At 37.8% G+C, this 13233-nt stretch overlaps 1 protein-coding gene across 1 annotated transcript in view; it reads right to left on the bottom strand.

Moving 5' to 3' along the window:
* The window catches only part of LOC105422679 (uncharacterized), a 130142-nt gene that overhangs the window by 60811 nt on the left and 56098 nt on the right, over window positions 1-13233 (bottom strand). The window lies entirely within an intron of this gene.

The following is a 13233-nucleotide window of genomic DNA, read 5'->3' as shown; positions in this document are numbered from 1 at the left end:
ACCTAACTCGGGATATCTGCAAGCCGTGTCTAGTAGAACGCATTCATATTTACGTAGCCCTTGGGAGTGACACAACGTGGATTAACGGCGATCGCGTGGATGGAAACTGGCAGGGATAGAACTTCCCTCCGTGTATACGCCGTGTGTATAGGCCACCCTCCCCCACGTAAAAATTAATGAAAGCGTTTTCATTGAACTCGAGACCCGGGTCAAGCACCGCGACGCACGATCGGACGTACCACTGGCTCAGCCCAATCCGGCCAATTAAACCAATTTCGGCGACCCTTCGGATCTGTCGGAAACTATCGGTGATTTTCTCGCGTGTCCTTTCACAAAGCAGACACACACACACACACACACACACACACACACACACACACACACACATACGTACGTACGTATAGGCATTCGGCGATCCGACGCAAGGCACGATCGCGAGCGAGCGTGCGCAACGATGCGCCACTCGTGCGAACGTTTACGTGGAATGTATACGCGCGGAATTACGTGAACCAATTAAGGCGTCCTGACCACGTGTCCGTTGATCTGTCCGTTGGTCAATCCCGCCCTCGTTTGCGACACTTTGCGCAGTGGAATCGTGCTAACGAGGACACAGCCGTGACAGAAGTGAAAAAGCCGCAATTATACGTCACGCGTTTTTGGTACACGGTTATTTTTTCCGCATATGAGAAATTCGCTATGTAAATATACTCGTTTCTGTATTTTCCATTTTTGGGGTAAATGTAGCTCTCCGTAATTACTCGTGGCAACGATGTAAATTAATTAATTAACAGCATGGAGCAACAGCAATATCACAAATTATTTTTATGTAGTGACGCACGAATAAAACACCATTACCGCTTATTTTGCATTATTTTCTCTCTCTCTCTCTCTCTCTCTCTCTCTCTCTCTCTTCTCCGCTTTTTCTCTCTCGTTCTCTTTGTAATTATATTCATTCCGTATTTCACTCTTTTACAATTGTCAATGAGATTAATTTCGCTATGATCAACGATTTAATAAAATTATTAAGTAATAAAAATTAATATACATATTTTGAGTAAATGGATAATTTCTATGACTTCACTAAGAACGACAATGTCTCTCACATAAAATTCAACAATTGTGGCGATAAATAAGGTCACCGGTAATTAAATCACCTTTGACTTTTGCTCATTGCACGCGTAAGCCGGCGATTCATCACGCGCGAAGTTACTTTTCATTAAAGTTCTAAGGAGTAATTCGCCGACTAGCCAGTTATTGCATGTGTGAAATATCCGTTCCGTGAAAAATCAACAGTTAATATTAACTTTTTAACAAAAAAATATTTATTAAGATCAAAAAGATATTTTAAAGGCGCCTGATTTAAATATCACTTCAAAGCAACATCAACTGTGTTTTTTACTACACGTATATAAGTTTATATACTAAATTGAAAAATAGGAAAAAAAACTACAAATTTGTTACAAATTAAATTATAATATTTATATTTTGTAAATTAGCTAGATATTATTTATAACAGAATCATTATTAATAACAAAGTTGACTATTTCACAATCTAAAATCACACAATACGTAAATGTATCAGATTGCAAAATACGATTTTTTAATGTTGTCTAAATAATAATCATGAAATATGAGCTTTAAAAATACCGAAAGTAATCATTTTTAAGCGTCTTCGAGTAGCGCGATAGAGATCAGAGGCGAATTTCGCGTGTCAGAAGGCGCTTGTCATTATGTTGCTTAGAATGGGATAACTATAATCGTTACGGACCGTTAATTTCACGTTTCTGTGCGTCGCACATTTCTATGTTATCTTTTGAAATCGGTAACGCTTCTCACGTTACGCAACGATTAGAATATGGTGAGAAAAGCGGATGAGGACTTGAAAAAAAAAAAAAAAAAGAGATCGCATTAAAAGAGATCGCGAGATCGTCCGTCTCTTACGAAATCCATTATTTCTTACGTTGATTGCGTCTGTCACATTAATACTGGGCAACTCTCCCGAGTTGCAAAAAAGATCGTCATTTGCTCTTCATCAATTTTATATTCCTCCACGAAATCGCCTTTATCATTGGCAGAAACAAAATTAATTGCTATAAAGCCAAATCAGGTCATGATGCGTAACCAGATGAACTTTTTACTCCGTCAAATAGTGTATAATCTCATTAAATATATATACGTCACGGCACACAATCGAGTTTGGTTTCGCCGTAAAATAGAATTTTACGCGAAATACTCTGTCCGATAAGGAAATTAAAAGACACATTAAAGCAAAATAGAACTATAGAATAAAATTGTTAGAATAAAATTGTTTCATCATAACATTTATTTAGTGCTAATTGCAACAATAATTAATTTATTTTTATCTTTTGTCTATATTGGAAAATTAATCTTTACCTATAAATTATGTACAGTCAATTAGCAACATGATAATTTAGTAACAGAGATTACATTTAATTGCAATTATATTAATTTACATTACTTTGATCTTTATCTATTAATCTATTCGCAACGATTACTCTCAATATCATCGTACTCGTTCGATTGTAATATATGGTCGGTTAATAAGTTGATTCATTTATTCATCGATATAAATTTAACTCGTATGATTAATAAAATATGCTTGGGGAACGACTCTGAAGGTATATCAAGAATATCCTCTGTAATTGCACACCGGTTGGCTTTTTCTGGTTGGGAAACCGGGGCATAATTTTTCCTCCTGCTCCATGAATTGAATCTACTCGCGTTTCTTGGTCATTGTTTCGCGTTCTCGAGTGCATTTCGAACAACAGTTTTGCCGCTTCCTTTGCGTAATCCGGTGAAAGCCGCATTCATTGCGCACTTCTGCCAATTTCCACGCGCTCGGTCTACTTCCGTCGTCTTAATCTCGAGCGCGAGATCTCAAAGAAATCTCGCATGCTTAGCAAGCTTAAGGATCAGCAAACGAGGAGGGAAATGTTTGCGTGAGATACGAGGTCTCTCGAAGAGAGAGATTACGCTCCTCCAGATTTTTAATTAATGTTTTGTACGAATTTCGCAGAACAATCCAAGCTAGCTTTTCACTTTCACAGAGAGAACTCAGAACAGAATGATGTGGTAATTGAAGAAAATTGGACGGTTTAACTCAACATCGTGGAAAATTAAAGAGAAAAAAAATAAAACTAAACGGCATTAATTAATCAGTGCTTTTGTTTTCTACTACGCCTCATTTTTTTCTCGTTTTGACTTTATATTTCGTCAAATATTTCATTATTTTGTTGTTGTACGTTTTATCATTACGTCACCGACCGACGTATATCTTTCGCAAATTCGATATGAATCACACACGCCACTGTCAATTAAAACTTCACTATCTCGACATGCCTCAATCGAATTGCAATTTTAAATACCGCGTTGTGCGAGAGTAAATAAGCGGAGCGTACCCACATTCATTCCATTCTACGATTTCTCATTTCAATTTTGTGGATGGCCCGCGAATATGGGTCATAGTTTCCGCGCACGAATACCGCAATACAGCCTGCACAACTGCATCGAAAAATTCTCTTTTTACTCCCGATCCCAAAATTCCGGTCATCTCATGTAACGGCGACCATAGATCGTCCTATATTGCGTTTGCGCAGCAGTTTCCGTCTCATTCGACCGACGAAATGCGTAAAAATACCGCTGGCTCGACTCCAGGCGGCCGATTTTCTCGCGAAAACATTAGTAAAATCATTCTACCGTCTGTCGACTTAATTGCAACGAGAAAAGTAACACCTTTCTAGATATTCCGAGCCGATAAATGAGAAAATAAAATTAATTAAATGTAATAATCTTAGATCGCAGATCAGAAAATAGGCTAGTGATTTACAAAATTGATCATTATAAAAGGAAATAAGGAATAAAATAAGAAATTCCTTTAATTACGATTGTTCCAAATTGTTCCAAATTGTTCCAAATTGTTCCAAAATTTTATATGTATTTTTTTGTAATAATATTTATAATAATAGATTTTTGTAAAATAATACTTATAAAAATATATTTGCGCGATAGCACACTTACACTCCAATAAAAGGTGACTGTTATCATGCTCGCGCAACGAGGACAATTCGGGATCCAAGGTATGCCTATGTTGAGATCCTCTTCTTGGCAACGTAGAAACTCGTCGTAATAACGGCGCTACATGGACATTATTTACATTGACAAATCCAAAATTGTCAAAGTATAAAGAAAATAAGCGTAGCCTCGAGTTATATAATGTCAAGCATACATAAGAAAACCTACTATGTACAAAATTTAATTGTGTTATTTGTATTTAGTGTTGAATTAATTAAAGGTATTCCCAGGTTAGTAAAAAATAAAGCGTGATTTGAAATTTGGATAATATTTCTATAAATTAGTAAATATTTTGAAGGGATTATTGTATATTTATTTTTTAAAGCAAATAAAGCTAAAATCAATTTTATTATTAATATTAAAATAATAGTTCAGTATCTTAATAGATAGATAATCATTTGATCGACCCGCAAGCATCGACTCGCAAGAAAACTTTCAGAAAGATGTATTTTAGGCACTTTAAGCAAACGCCGGAAACTATGGAAGCGTCAATCGAGAGCCACTGTCGCCACAATCAGAAGGCTAGATAAGGCCAACGGCAAAATACGGAAACACTTCCGTAATTCTATCACTTGGCACATGTATCTGTACTACACGGATACATGTGTGCATCGACGTACGTTAGGGAGGATGCGAAGGGAGAGGAAAAACAGATATTTAATACAAACATGCTGGTCCATTCATCCCCGTCCCCGGACGTATGGTGACTGTATGATAATCTATTGAAATTGTCACACACCCGCATACACCGCGCTACACACACACACACACACACACACTCGCATTCGATAGTTTATGGAATATAGACTTGTTTTCGTAACCTACTTCTTCCAAAGTTGGCGGAAATAAATTTTGGCACAGCGTTGTACAGTTCCCCCCCCCCCCTCGCCCCGAGTGTCCCAAATACTTTCTTCGTATTTTACCACGTATATATTGCTAATTTATTCATCATATTCATTTATCATATTATTTACGCGATATGTTTCCTTTTTCTCTCTCAAGTATGAAAATAAAAATCATAAATAGCAACAGTTCTTCATATTTGAGATCTCGAATAAAGAAAAATTTATTTCCCTAATTTCCAATTTCTTATCTTAACAATAATTTAATAAATAATAATATTTTACCAGTGATATGACCATAAATTTCTTGCCAAACATTTCTAAGCGATGTTTACACGAACTCGTCAAAACGAACGAAAAATCAAAACTTGTTATGTCGGTTGGTTCGTATGCAGTTAGCTTACATTGATATATTGCGACATACTGAATTGAATTTAGATGCATTGTCGCTAAGGAGATTGCGCGATAATTATCACTGACAGAAGGCTGGGCGCCGTTTCATTAGTAAAAGGGCAAGAGAAAGCGCAGTCAATTTCTAAATCACAATTACACATGTTTACATCAGCGAATGCGCAATAAATTTACTTTCGAAGCTTGAAATTCCTGTGATTTATTTCAGTCGTATTTTTATTCCCGGTGTTGCATCCGCGATTTCATAACGCGCTGTCAGGATCATTCAGAAGAACGAAGGTGATTTGAATGAAAGAAGAACGCATTCTGCGATGTAGCATGTGTATAAATATACAATTAGAAGTTAGTTTAGCTTTTTGGATATTTTTACAATTAAAACTTGTGAAATGTTAAATAAAAATTTTAAATAATCGCTTGTATCTTAAATCTTTCTAAAACGACTCAATTATATCGAGAGATGTAAAAAAATTTCATATTTTGCAAAAAGGAAATTATAAATCCAGTTACAAATATAAATATAATACATTTTCCAATTTCGTGAAAATTATATTTCGTTGAGAAGTTGAGAAAACTCAAATCACTTTGAATCGCAAAAGAAAAGGACAATAAGGTGCGGCTCATAATAAAGAAAGACCCGTCAGCCACGCTGTATTTCCGGTGTGGAACAAACGGCTTCTCCTTTCCGTACAAGGAGATTGACTCATACGACAATGTAGGAGGAGCCAGATGAACCTAATCGATATGATGATTCCGCTAGGAAATGAGATCCTCATTCGGTTGATTAACCAAAGTTATTTTACAGCAATATAATAACATTATATAATTTAGAGAATATTTTTTAACTCGAATCGATAAATACTTCGTATATTTCTTGTCTTACACCTACATCTAAAATCTAAAATCTTAAACTACTAATCATATTGCTACGAGATTCTTTATGTTACATACAAAAGAAGAAATTAAAATTTTAATAAAATTAAACTTTAACTTTTATCATTGATCGTTCAATAAAATAAATTTCAGTTCAACGCAAAAGAAAGAAATTTTTCAAATTTGTCAAATTCACCGAACGAAATATCTAATATCTGCAAAAATCTACTTTTGGCTAGACGTCAAAATCATTTTAATTCATTGTTCTTAGTGATCGAGGGCTATGCTATGTTGAGCGTCTTTAATGGAGATTGGGTATAAGCATTTACGTCGCACAATTAGAACGCCGCTTTTACGAGCTGTTGTAAGAAGAAGAGAGTACGGAGATACAATGGACTATCTCGATTCTTAAAAGGCAAGCGGCACTCATAATTACTGCACTTCAATTGTGCGCGAGTTTCAGAGAAAAAGAAAGTATTCTATGGGTCATAAAACATTATAGCAAATCTGCGCTCGATTTGCCTTCTCCGGCAAAAACAAATCTTACTCAGCGAATCGTGATATCGTGGATAGTAAGACGAATTCTGATTATCCCATTATTATTCTCGATGAAGGAATATCGAATGAAAAAAATTAAGTCATTTCTTCAAGTCACCATTTATTACCCAATGGATGCAATTATCAAGTCTTTCAGATCGTATTATTTTTAAATTGATACGCGTTTTTCATCTGATTTAAAAAAAATTTAATCGCTACAAAAGAAGCAACAAGATTACACTTTGATTAATGTTCTTAATGCAATCGTCATCACTCGCTTTATCATATAGCTTTATATATTGATTCTTTTTCTAAAAGAAATATTACAAATATAATCTCTTTTAGCATAAAACGTGGTAAACTGAAAGCCTCGTATCGCCTAAAGAAATTCGAAGAAGTAAGAAGATACTCTTCTCGTCCTTCGATCATTTTCTAACCTTTCGGCATTTGCGCAGCTATCCCGTTTCAAGAGTCTACCCCGCAAAGAAAAAGATTGCGGATACACGATCTAGAGATGCGGAGGACGAAAGAGAGAGTGGGTGAGGAGAACGTAGAAATTGCACGAAAGCGGAGAAGGCAAAAGACGAAGCGCGACAGAAGAGGAAAGAGCCCTCGAGACGAAAGACAAAGCCGCCATTACTCTCGTCCTCCAGCTGACGCGCCGTAAAGCTCCTAATTATTAATGTACCTGTTGTGGAATATGATCCCGCAATGCAAAAGAAAGCAATTGGATGAACGTGCAGATGATGATTGTTGCTATATTTTTACACATGGCCATGTTCATGTGTTTGAAATTTATCGAGAGCTCGTTTCCACAGCTCGTTAATTTTTTGCGTTGCCTGAAAGCTCCCAAAGCTTTCATCGCGTTTACTTCATATAAAGAGTTTACATGCAACACCGAAACAGATTTTATTTAACGTAAAATTTACAAAAGTCATCTCTAATTCAATATTTGCATTAAAATCTCCATTTAAATCTGAATTATTTAATAATTCAAATTTCGCACAATATATATTTTTGTTGTTATCAAAAATCATGACAAACAATTAATTCTCATTACTTTAACAAAAATAAATGTAGCACAAACAAGAATTATAAATATTAAATACAAAAAAGCTTTCTCCCTCGAATCTTTTCTCTTTTTCTCTTTCAATTAGGTTAATCGAAAAATTCAGTTTATAAATAATAGCAAATGCGAAATTATTAATTTACATGCAAAAATACTTTGTTATAATTTCAAGCAAAAAATTCATATATTCTCCTATTTCAATTTCCACCTATAATGTACAATTATTTTTTTTTTTTTTAAATAAGATATATGATTCAAAAATAGATTTGCTGGATTTTGGATTTACCGATCGCTCTGACGCGAGAGATGTGACCGCGCATTAAATTGATAATCGAAATAATTCTCCCTTGACGGTAGTGCAATTAAGTGAGATTACACCGTGAGATTACACCGCGTGAAACCAAAGTACGGGAGTCGCCTTACATCATTATTCGCTTGCGTTACCAGGTCGCGTACAAAGAGTACGGGCGAGTCGCGGGCGCGCGACTCGAATCGCTTCTTCCCCTTTGAAGGACTCGCGCCATATCCGGAAACAGTTCGCGATCCGATCCGGCGTCGGCGATTAACTATTTATTCTCAGAAAAAATTGAGAACCGGCCATCCATCCCCGGCACTCGACTCCCCGGCGACGGCTTCATTCTACTCCACTCCCGCGAATTACCCGGCCGTCATTTCGGACGTTACGCCCGGGCGCTAATCGTCGGGGCAACGATTCTTTCGCGCCCGATTCCTTCGGTTCCGCGTAAAAAGGAAGAGAGCTGAAATGGCCGTTCGATGTGCGCGGTTCCGTATTTGGAACGATTCGCGTAACGCCGCGCCCGTATCTCCCCGTTGGCGATTCGTTCCGCCAATTAATCCATATAACCGTTTCCTTCGAGCCGCGTTATTAACGATTACCGGTTCGGGAAATATTCGGTTCAACATCGAAATTATCTAACAACATTTCGACAAAATGGAGGACTCTTCTCTCTCGAGGAGTTTGTCCCCCTCGTCCTGAAAAACAATGGAAAAACATAAAAGAGTTCAGCTTCGATTACCTTACAGTAGTCACTTTTTCATAACGTCTCAAAAATAAAAATCAAAGTATTTATTGTGTATTATCTCAGAATAATTAGGCTAAATCAATTAATTATATATTTTTTCTATTACAGGAACTTAATTATTATTTTATTATTTATGTATATTACTTATATTATTCTAGTGATCTAAAGAAAAGAACGATATATTGTTTACAGTTATTACCGTTTATATTAGAAGATTTTTCCGTGTTAAATTTGTAATTTAATGTAAGAATTAAATCTAATACATCTAATACGAATCTTTGAAAGATTCTGCAGTCTGATAACGATACATGTAATACATATGCTCGATTATATTCCACCAAATTATAAATAATATCAGAAATAGGACGATGCTTCTAATCAGAATTTTAAATACAACTTCATATAATACAATATCTTCCAATTCATTTTGTTCTATATATTATCTCCTTTACGCAAGAGACAAGTGCGATCTAACAATATGTATTAATATGTATCCTCATTATTTTTTTCCTAACGTTTCTTCTCTCTTTCTCTCTCTCTTTCTCTCTCTCTCTCCTTCTCTTTTTTTTATAAAAGCAGAGAGTCACAAAACGCAATTTTACCGCGCGTGAAGAATCGACTCCCGTCGAACAGTCGACTTCAGATCGGAATCATAGTGGACAGTGATTTTTAATTAAATGTGCGGACATTTCAATTAAAATCGACTACAGAGGCAACACACAGTCCCGTCATTTTCTCCCTCTTTATTCATCTGTCCTCCGCCCATTCACAGAGACGAATAGAAAACAGGACGATTCGAATTTTAAATCCACTTCGAAAGCGCCTGTAAATAATTCATGTTTTACTTCCAGATCGCGAAAGAGGAGGATTTGACAACATTAACAGTGATTCCGGATAAAAAAAAAAAAAGTTAGAAGAAGATAACGAATGTCAAGCCAATCGACGGAATACAATTAGGGGCTTATTCGCACTGCCGGCTTCTCCGTTCTTTTATCTGTATTTTTATTCCCGTTATTGGATCCGTCCGCAGTTCTGTTTCTTTTTTCATCCTATTTTCTTCCTCTCTTGTTCTCTGCGCGCTCTTTTCCAGAACATTCATCGGCTGCGAGACGCAATGACGAATAAAAAAACCTGACTCTGATTTTATACCAACTTCATCGGATTATTAATTTCTTGAAAAGAACTTATCTTGTTATCTTTTATCTTACATTATGATTTAGCACACTTATCTCTCCTTCTCGATTTTTCCTTTTTCCGTCTCGCGCAGAGCTACCGCTTCTCGTAACCAGTCATATTTTTTCTCCGCTATATACGATGTCGCTCCCGTTCGATGTTTCAACAGATGCCGCCAATCTCGACTTTTCTCTTTCTCTCTCTCTCTCTCTCTCTCGACCGTGGGATCTCGAATGCGAAAGGCGTCAAGCCGATGTAACGTCGAGGGACGGGATGAGGGATAGAAATGAAAATTTTATAGGAAATAAAAGGCATAGCGCGTGATACCCGATTGGTTCCCTCGCCAGAAAGCCGAATGAAAAATCACAGCGGCGGAGAAAATTTCAAATTTTGTGAGATGAAGCAAAACTAGCAGAAAAATAAGTCTGGCGGAGAAATAGGAAAACGCAAAATTGCGGCCTTACGACTATACTCCGATCAATGAAACGCAAAATAAAGGAAAATTTTTCTACGCGAAAAAAAATGGTTTAATAAGCTTTGCGGAAACTTGCTTGCGTGTGCACTTTTAGCATGATTCGCGCGAACTAATGGATAATATTCTGCGCGTTAACGTTGGTAAATCTGGCTGATCCGATAATGAATTTTATGAAAAAGAGATGAAGCTCCACGCGAAGTCACAAAGCGCACACGAGCAAGCGTTCACGCGTTCGGAATATTTAATGACGTGAGGCAAACAAGTTGCGGTTTTCATTTCCGCAAAAAGACCTCGAGCTTCTGCCGACGTTCCGCATAGCTCGCAGCTGTGCTATTATTGAAACAATGCACAAAGTGAATAATACCAACAAAGCGTTTACGTAGCAGTTGATGTTAGCAAAGGATCTTCCGTCACAAATCAAAGCGAGAAGAAAGCTGTAGTGTATTTGCTTTTTCTTCAGAGAAGAACCTTCGTAAGGATTTTAAAAAATAAATAATAATTTTGACATTTCGACATTTTGAACTCGTCCATTTAAACCACCTGTTACCGGAGCAAGAGCTCGGTAATGAAGATTTCTCTCTAAAGATGATGCGGCTTCCTCGCAAACACTTACAGACGTTGCCCGAGGGATAATTCTCATCCTTGGCGCTTAAATCCAAGTGATTCTTCTTCTTTCGTCGCATGATGGAGTTCCACACCTTCTTGCGGCTCATCTTAATGCCGCGATGCCGTTGATCGCGCGGTCGAGCTATAATCGCCCCCAATGCGGAACGCCTTTGCAAACACGGTTGCTATGACGCGCTCTCGTAAACACCGTCCAATGGTCCAAACTAACAAGTGGGAATCTTTCCCCCCTTCAATTAAACGCGCCTTATCGGCGCGTCATCGTCAAACAGCAAACAGCACGACCACTCCCTCGAGATGTACCGAACCATCGGTCAATCCCTACAAATCCGATGATAATCGCTGCTCGTCCGGGCGGTCCCTCGGCGATAAACCGTCCGGTATCTAAACACGCACTATTCCTTTCTGCCTAACATACATCTTTTTTCAATTCAAGAAAAGATACAGGATAAGATAAAAGATTAACTATGTCCGTATGTTGCACTCGACGTGATTTTTCTAAAGTACTCCTCTCGAGCACTACACTCGTGCTACACCGTCGAAATTAACTTACACGCGAATTTCGCTCACTCGTACGGTGTGTTCGATGAAACCGTCGCGATGAGAAGCCGCGACGAAAGATCTTTTGGCGAGGTAAAAAAAGGAGTCCAACACCACGACACCGCCTCGGGATCGCTCGTTTTCGCGACGACGGGATCACTCGGCTCGAATCGCTGAGAAGCCTATGACCTAGCACACTTCACCGACTTTTATCCGCGCCGCTCTCGCAACGTCCGTCCGTCCGACGGACGGCGTTGAACGCACTTATATCGGTGTCGTGCGACCGAACGGAGGAACGGACGACGATGAGCCCGAACGGCGACGACGGCGAGCCGTTTTATCGCATCCGGCGCCGAGGACTCTTTCGATGAGGATGATTCCGGCGCGTTAGTCCGCTCTGCACCAATCGGCTCGTGAGAAATCATCGCGCTGCACGAGGAGGGGCGACGATGACGAGAGGAGCCTCTAGCCTAGGATTTATGTGATTACGAAGACGATACTATTTCCGGTGAACTTATTAATCGTAATAAAAACTTATCGGCATAATTTCGCCGGGCATAAATCCCGACGTCGTTTTTCACGACGTGACGATTGTCGTCGTATCGAGGGAAAGTAAAACCTTTGGAAGGAATGCTAAAAACAATTTTGCGAAAGCGCTTTCCTCACGACGGCTGTTTTTCATTTGTGTCAGATCCTATCTGTTTTGTTGAAGCCTCGAGGGAAGATCTTCTTCAAGTAACAAAATGTATGAACTTGTTTGCGTAAAAGTTGTAGCGAATGTATTGTAGGACTTTTCTGGAAGTGAGATGAATATAATTTCAATTCAGTCTGGAAATCGAATATCTATATATACAGCGCTGCCGCAATACAATATCTATGTATTATTATTCTATGTGTAACGCAATTTCAATTGAAAACCGCTGGATTCCCGCTTTGAGTTTGCATAACCGAAAAATGTAAAAATATGAAATTTCTATGCGTTTTTCTTTAAAATCTCGATGTAGAAATAATGACGTAAAAATCAGTTCTTGAGATCAGAAATAAAAATCGCGAAACAATAAAAAATATTAATTACAGATTTGTCATATAAAGTTAACATTTCCTACATGTGCCATATTTCTGAATGAACAAGAGCAAAATATACAAGGAAAACAATTAAATGCAGTAACAATTAACTACGAGTAATTAAATGTAAATTAGTCTATGGAAAGCTTCCGCAACGTTATTATATATCATGTAAGACGAAACAAGGCGCAGGCTTCCGGATGACGTTCAATTTGCCTCGTCAATCGAATAACACGCGTGCAATCGTCGCGAAAAAAAAACCATGCAAACTGTCCAGGACAGAACGCCTATCCGTGATGGATCTTCGTTCTGTAATCGTCGGAGGATGTGCGGTCGTCGGTGACGATAAGCATTAGGTCATGACGGAAATTGCGTCTTCCCAAAATCAACGAATGGATTAAATGCGTCGTTAAATATGATAATTATGGCAAGTTTGCGAGAAATTCAATAAAATCTTATTTTTTTTTACCTAAATTGATCGAAGAAGATACG

This window comes from Pogonomyrmex barbatus, unplaced genomic scaffold, assembly GCF_055798465.1.
Source record: "Pogonomyrmex barbatus isolate J1 unplaced genomic scaffold, ASM5579846v1 scaffold8, whole genome shotgun sequence".
NCBI lineage: Eukaryota > Metazoa > Arthropoda > Insecta > Hymenoptera > Formicidae > Pogonomyrmex > Pogonomyrmex barbatus.
The sequence above is the reverse complement of the archived record's forward strand: the minus strand, read 5'-3'. Positions and strand labels throughout refer to the sequence as shown.